Source organism: Dermacentor silvarum, chromosome 5, assembly GCF_013339745.2.
Source record: "Dermacentor silvarum isolate Dsil-2018 chromosome 5, BIME_Dsil_1.4, whole genome shotgun sequence".
In the NCBI taxonomy this organism is placed as follows: Eukaryota; Metazoa; Arthropoda; class Arachnida; order Ixodida; family Ixodidae; genus Dermacentor; species Dermacentor silvarum.
The window spans coordinates 48,729,615-48,736,691 of NC_051158.1; positions in this window are offsets into that span (position 1 = coordinate 48,729,615).

Genomic DNA, 7,077 nt, shown 5'->3' on the forward strand with positions numbered 1-7,077 from the left:
CCCGTGGATATGCGGTGTTAATTTTTTAGCAAATCTTGTCTCCAACAAGAACGCAGTGATGATTAAGTATAAAGAAACATGCTTAATGATAAACTTGTTAGGAACGCTATTTAACTTAACAGTTGTGGCAAGCGCGAAAGAAATAGTTGGTCGAAATAGAGAATATTACTGAGAGCTGGTGATGAGGTTCCTTGTTATGGCTTCCAAACATTGCTGAACTTCACAAATCGGGTCCAAAGCTATATCAAATCATCTTCAGCCTCCAGCGTTACCTAGTTTACAGAACTCCTCTAATGCCCAGAAAAAGGATACTGTGCTGCTACGCCTTCCACCGTGGAACGGAAATATTTAAAGCATTGTTCGGTACTTTTGCAGCGGAGCTGTATGCCCCTGCCGCTCTTCAAGAGCGCATCCATGTAGCCTACGAACAGGAAGTCGTCTTGCGCCTTTCACGCGTAGTGTCGCCGATCCCACCGACCCTAGCCGCTACAAGACTGCCGACACGCCGTGCGGTCGACGCTCGCGCCATAATGCTAAAAAGTTGTCGCAGTTTCACCTGAAAGGTGAAGCATCAATTGCGATAGCAAATTTGAAGAGAGCTATACGGAGTAATGATAGCAGCTTTATCAGCTGTATAAACTTGGACATGCAGCAGCACCGGCAACACGCAGAACTGTTGTCGGCGCGGTCGGCGTTTTGCCCGCGTTCGCTCAAAATGCGTGCGGCGTTGGTGACTCTTGCCGGAGCCTCTGATATAAATAGGCACTTGGTGCCGCAGCTAAACGTCGCCTCCCTTCCCTCCCCCTCCCCCCCCACGGCCTTTCGTGCGTCGGAAGAAGGCACGTTTGCTCTACATATATGGTGATTGTAGAGGAGGAAAGAGACGCCTACTTCTGCAGCCCTTAAGGGAGCACAGGGCAGAACGCGCGTTTGTTCTCCGCCGTGCGTTCACTCCCCGTGAAAGCGCGCGTCCCTCGCGCCCTTTCACTCGCACATACAGCGTTCGGCGGCGCGCGGCGACGATTTCATCTCCATTGACGTCATACGGAACCTCACGGCGACGGCGACGGCGACGGCAACGGCAACGGCGACGGCGACGCCGACGGCAGAAATCTGCTTTGGAGTGTCCATATAATTGCTATCGCAATAAAATTGCAAGGGTCTATATAATGACGGAAGGAAGCCGCAATAGCTTGCGAACGAACCGGCAGGTTGACAAAGTCGCGATGAAGAACGGGGTATTCGCAAATCATTTAGATACCGAACAGAAAAAAAAACTAGGGACGTAAGAAATCCGAAATACGCAGGCTTCTCTTCAACAATTTCATGATGTGGTGATGTATTCTACATGCAAATAGGTAAACCGGATATGCTTGGCATACATACCATATCGAAGAATAACAGGACGTTGTAAACAAACAGACACATAATCTAGAGAACTTATGCAACTCCTTTTCATTAAGAAAATAGCAAGTAAGCAAGTAAATTTTTGCACGAAGATTCAACTGCTGTAAAGCTATGTCTTTGTATTTCATCCAGTACAAGAGGCAATTCGTTTTCTAAGACTTGTATAGGGTATAATATTTTTGTGGATGTTTCTATGTTCCAAAACCCACTGGTTCTGAAATTATAACTAGGGACTTGTAGTTGAACTTTACATAACCTTTTAAGAAAACCTGTAATGCTAGTGGTTTCCTTTCTAATTGTTTGAGACAATTGATAATTACACAAGGTGAATCAACTTCAATGCACGAAGATTTCATCATCATCAGCCTATATTTTATATCCACTGCAGGACGAAGGCCTCTCCCTGCGATCTCCAATTACCCCTGTCTTGCGCTAGCGTATTCCGACTTGCGCCTGCAAATTTCCTAACTTCATCACCCCATCTGGTGTTGTGCCGACCTCGACTGCGCTTCCCTTCTCTTGGTATCCATTAAAACATGTATGATTATCCATCAAAATATGATTTAAAAACATGCAAACGCCAGGAAACGAGACAGAAGCAAGGTAATGTTGTTTGCGCTTCTCTTATCAATATTTTCGGAATGGGCTATGCAAATAAACCTTATAACCCGTTCTAGTGGCTTAGCGAGTACGACTTTTCGGTGCTATGATGGAGGTCACGCATGCGATTACCGTGCACGATGGCCGCATTTTAATTGAAGCGATATGTAAAGAAGCCCCTTCACCGTTCATTGGGTGCACAGTAAAGAAGTCCAGGTGGTCAAAATTATTCCGGAGTCCCCCATTACATCGTGCCTATAATGACATGGTGGTTTTGAACCAATAAATGCCCGAATTGATTTTTTTATACCAACACACATACGATTTTCTGGAAAGTTCTGCCCTTCACTGACGCCTAATCAGAAGGTGCTCTTTGCGCTGGTTTGACGTAACTATATCAACGTTTTTTTACGCACGACCAACTTATCAAGCCTGCAGGATCCCATTAAAGTAGCTGAGTTAGAAAACAAAAACTGTAGGTGACCCTAATCTTTAACTTAGGTGTCTCTTAGTGGCAATCTCGCACCTCGGCGTTGGGGTTCTTTAGGTTAACTTTGTGTGTGTATGTTTTGTAAGAACGTCACAGACACTGACAGCCATCGTCTGTAGGTCTTCATCTTGTGGGTAGGCGTTGCTTGGCCCGGCGGCTTCGTCGTTGACCACCTCCATGGCGTAGGCCGCGCACAAACCCCCTCTCCCGCTCTGAGGAGCGAGCGAGCAAACGTTTTCGCCCTGGCACGACATGTGGGCGGGGAGCGAAGGAGGGCGAGGAGGAAGCGCAGCGTGCACCACCTTGCGGGGCGCAGCCCCCTTGCACGAAGCGCACCTCACGCGCCCTCTCGGGTGCTGACGTCATAGCGTGTAACGAGCGCGCGCGCGCAGCTGTTATAAGGTTTATTTGCATAGCACATTCTGAAAATATGGATAAAAGCGGCGCAAGCATCATTACCTTGGTTCTGCGTGTTTTTCAATCTTGGTGCATGATAGCGGTGACGCCCTGTATGATTATCGATTGTGTCAAACAATCAGAAAAGAAACCACTAATACTACACGTTTTCTTTGATGGTTATCTCAACTTCAACTACAAGTCCCTAGTTATAATTTCAGAACCAGTTGGTTGTGGAACAACAGAACGTCCAAAATATACCTATTACAAGCCTTAGAAGGCGAATCCCCCTTGTACTGGATGAAATACCAAGAAATAGCTTTGCTGCAGTTTAATGTTCGTGTAAAGATTTCATTGTTTACTTGTTATTTTGTAAATGAAAATGAGTTGCATAGATTCTCTAGATTATGTATGCATGTATGCCATGCATACCCCGTTTACCTATTTGTATGTAGAATACATCGCCACATGAATAAATTGTTGAAGAGAACCCTGCGTATTTCACATTTTGTATGTCTTTCTTTTTTTTTCTGTTATGTATCTAAATGATCTACGAATGCCCCGTTATTCACCTCATATGCCGGAGCTCGCGACTTTGTCAACCTGCCGGTTTGTTCGGAAGCTCTTGCGTCATCCTTCCGTCATTATGCAAAGACCCTTGCAATGTTTTAGTATTATGGCGCGAGCGTCGACCGCACGGCGTGTCAGCGATCTTGAAGCGGCTAGGGTGGGCGAGAACGGCGACAATACGCGCGACGACGCTAGGCGACTTCCTGTTCGAAGGCTACATGCATGCGCTCTTGATTTCAGCAGTTAGCCGCCGTAGTTGCTCAGTGGCTATGGTGTCGGGCTGCTGAGCACGAGGTCGTGGGATCGAATCCCGGCCACGGCGGCCGTATTTCGATGGGGGCGAAATGCGAAAACACCCGTGTACTTAGATTTAGGTCACGTTAAAGAACCCCAGGTGGTCCAAATTTCCGTAGTCCCCCACTACGACATGCCTCATAATCAGATCGTGGTTTTGGTACGTAAAACCCCATAATTTTTATTAATTTTAATTTCAGGAGTGGCCCTCGCCGTTACAAGACTGCCGACGCGCCATGCGGTGGACGCTCGCGCGATATTATTAAACAAAACGAAAAATGCAAAGCCATTCCGCCATGCGAAGGTGGATGACCAGCGAAGCTGTAAATACCGTGGTAAGAAAACTTGCAAAGACTTTATTGCATCACTCTTTGCCACTTAGTGACGACGATCATAATGGCTTTGTGGTCGCTATGATATATTTCGTACCCTCGTCTAAGTTAATGCCGTTGCGCTTCGTAAGCGAGCTGCTCTTCGGGAGTGTTAAACATGCATGGCCTCCCCATGGCAACCCACACTCAACAATACCCAACTAGGTTCTTTACGGAAGAACAGCAGAGCCTCGACGAGGCCAACCATTGTTTCCTCTGTGGCAGCCGAATCCACCATCGCACCGAGCGCTGAACGTTCTGGACGTAGTATTGGGGGTTTTCTAGCTTTGTTTTTGCTACGCCAGGTGTTGTTAGCATATGCCTTACGGGTGGCCTTGAATATTCTCCGGCTCCACTAGAGCGCGGCATCTGTACGCCTCGGAGCCTCGGGAGTTTCTGTGTGCGGACACGAAAATTTGATGGTACCATAACCATATACAGCTCCGCTGCAAAATTACCGAAAACTGGATTATAAATATTTTCATTCCACGGTGGAAGGCGCTGTAGCACAGTACCCTTTTGCTGGGTATTAGCGGGGTTGTTTGACCTGGCTAACGAAATAGCCTGAGGAAGATCTTGCACTGCTTTGGATCCGATTTATGAAGTGCAGCACTGCTTGGATGCCATAACAAGGAACCTCATCACCAGCTCTCAATAATATTCACTATTTCGATCAACTATTTATTTCGCGCTTGCCCCAATTGTTAAGTTTAAGTAGCAACACTAACAAGTTTATAATAAGCATGTTTCGTTTTACTTAATAATGACTGAATTCTTGTTGGAGACAAGATTTGTTACAAAACTGTCAGCCCTTCCCCTTGGGTGGAGATGGAAACACCAGGGAAGCTGCACTATAGTGGGAATTATGTATTTCCAATCATCACTATTAAGATGTGATGGTGTCATTGGTTATATTGAACTATTAAAGAATGAGAAATATACATGATCCGATGGTTTTCATTTATTTAGTGACCACAGGGACCATGGCGTTATGGTCGCTACGGTACACCGCCGTAGAATGTATGGCTAAGGTTGGCACGTTCGTCTTAAACACGTCACCAACGCCGCGCGCGTTCGGTGCGAACGCGGGCAAAACACTGCCGCCGTCGACAACAGTTGTGCGCGTTGTTTGTGTGACGGCACACAACCGCTGTCATAACGCTGGCTATGTATGTGACGGAACGGCTAAACGCCGTTGTCGACACTGTTAGGGGAGAGGCGGGCGAAAGCGCGGAGAGAGTCGGCGGCACAGGCGGCAGCGGCCGGCAGGGCTGTGCGCATGCGCCGCAGTGGCTGCTGAGCATGAGGTCGCGGGATCGAATCCCGGCCACGGCGGCCGCATTTCGATGGGGGCGAAATGCGAAAACAGACGTGTACTTAGATTTAGGTGCACGTTAAATAACCCCAGGTGGTCTAAATTTGCGGAGTCCCCCATATTACGGCGTGCCTGATAATCAGATCGTGGTTTTGGCACGTAAAACCCCATAATTCAATTTAATTTTTACCCTTCCACTGGGAAGTCGCGTTTGCTCTCCGCCGTGCGTTCGCTCCCCGTGAAAGCACGCATCCCTCGCCCTCGCGCGCTTTCACTCGCACATACAGCATACGACCAATGAGAGTTTTTTTCTACAGCCGGACGCGACGATCGAAGAGTGGGCTTTAACAACTTCGCTGTAAAAACTTCGTCGGCCCTTCCCCTACCCGGAACAGGGGGTCACGCGAAGCTTGTCGTACCCTTGAAAGTGGGTGTCGCGTTCCCAGGCCTCGGGGTTCGCTGTTCTTCGTTAACGCTGGGTTTCGGTAAGACGGGCTTTTACCGTAGGATTCGCTCCCTGCTGCTATTATCGGCTCTGGGCTTGGGCTGTCTTGAACGCAGGATCCGAAAGGCGAGCGCAAGCCTGCTCCCGGCGACATTGACAGCGTTTCTCGTTCAAAGCGGCCTGTTCCGCCGCCGCCGACTGAACAACGCATAGCATTCCCATCTGTTTGCCCAGCGTGCACTGAAATGGAGACCCAACGCGACGCGCGCGAGGCCCTTTCTTTCCCTTGCCCTTCCCCTGGCGCGCACCCGCTCCTGACTAGGTGCTCCCGTATGTGTTACGGGCGCGTGCCTCACGTGTTTCACCAGCGGTCTGTTCTTAGCCATTCCCGCCGTTTTCCTTCACATGCGCGAGACGGTTTTTTTGCGGTCACGCCTACAACGGCCCCGGCATTATTGAGGCAATGCAAGCTTCGCTTGAATAAGCACACCACGGAGTGTAAAAGCTTACTTACTTTGGGGTTTTCCCTTGCGCGTCTGTAGAATACTCTGCCAAAGGTGCAGCCTGCCGTTGCCGTGTCAGCTGGGAAGCAATGGCATCCACGAGCGTCGGCGTTCCAAGCACGTTCTGGACGCATTTTCAATGCCGATACCAGACAAAAGTCCACGACTGGTAGCGCCGCGGCGGATGACGTGCATGCTTGCCGATGTGTGTGTCCGCCGCGTAATGGTTTCTATGTCGGGCTTGTGTGCTAGAAGTCCTGCGATCGAATCGTGCCGGCAAATAAATTTAATAACGTATATTTAGTTTATTATTACACAGTACTTTGTTGAAAATTACGAATTTGCGAAGTCGAAGAGACGTTTAAAGCCAGAAGGACGAAGTTTAGGCAAATTTTCCCATAATTCCCATGCTCACTGGACTGCCGCAATTGCAGCTCCCGTTTACACTGGCACCAGAGTGCCCCTAATAATTATTGTGTAAAACTATGTCATCATCATCATCATCATCATCAGCCTATATTTATGTCCACTGCAGGACGAAGGCCTCTTCCTGTGATCTTCAATTACCTCTGTCTTGTCCAAGCTGATTCTAACTTGTAAACTATACATTGGGTGGTTTCTTAGCTTTCCTCTTGATACGCCAGTTGCCAGCGCATGCCTTACTGGTTTGTTTTGCCTCCTCATAG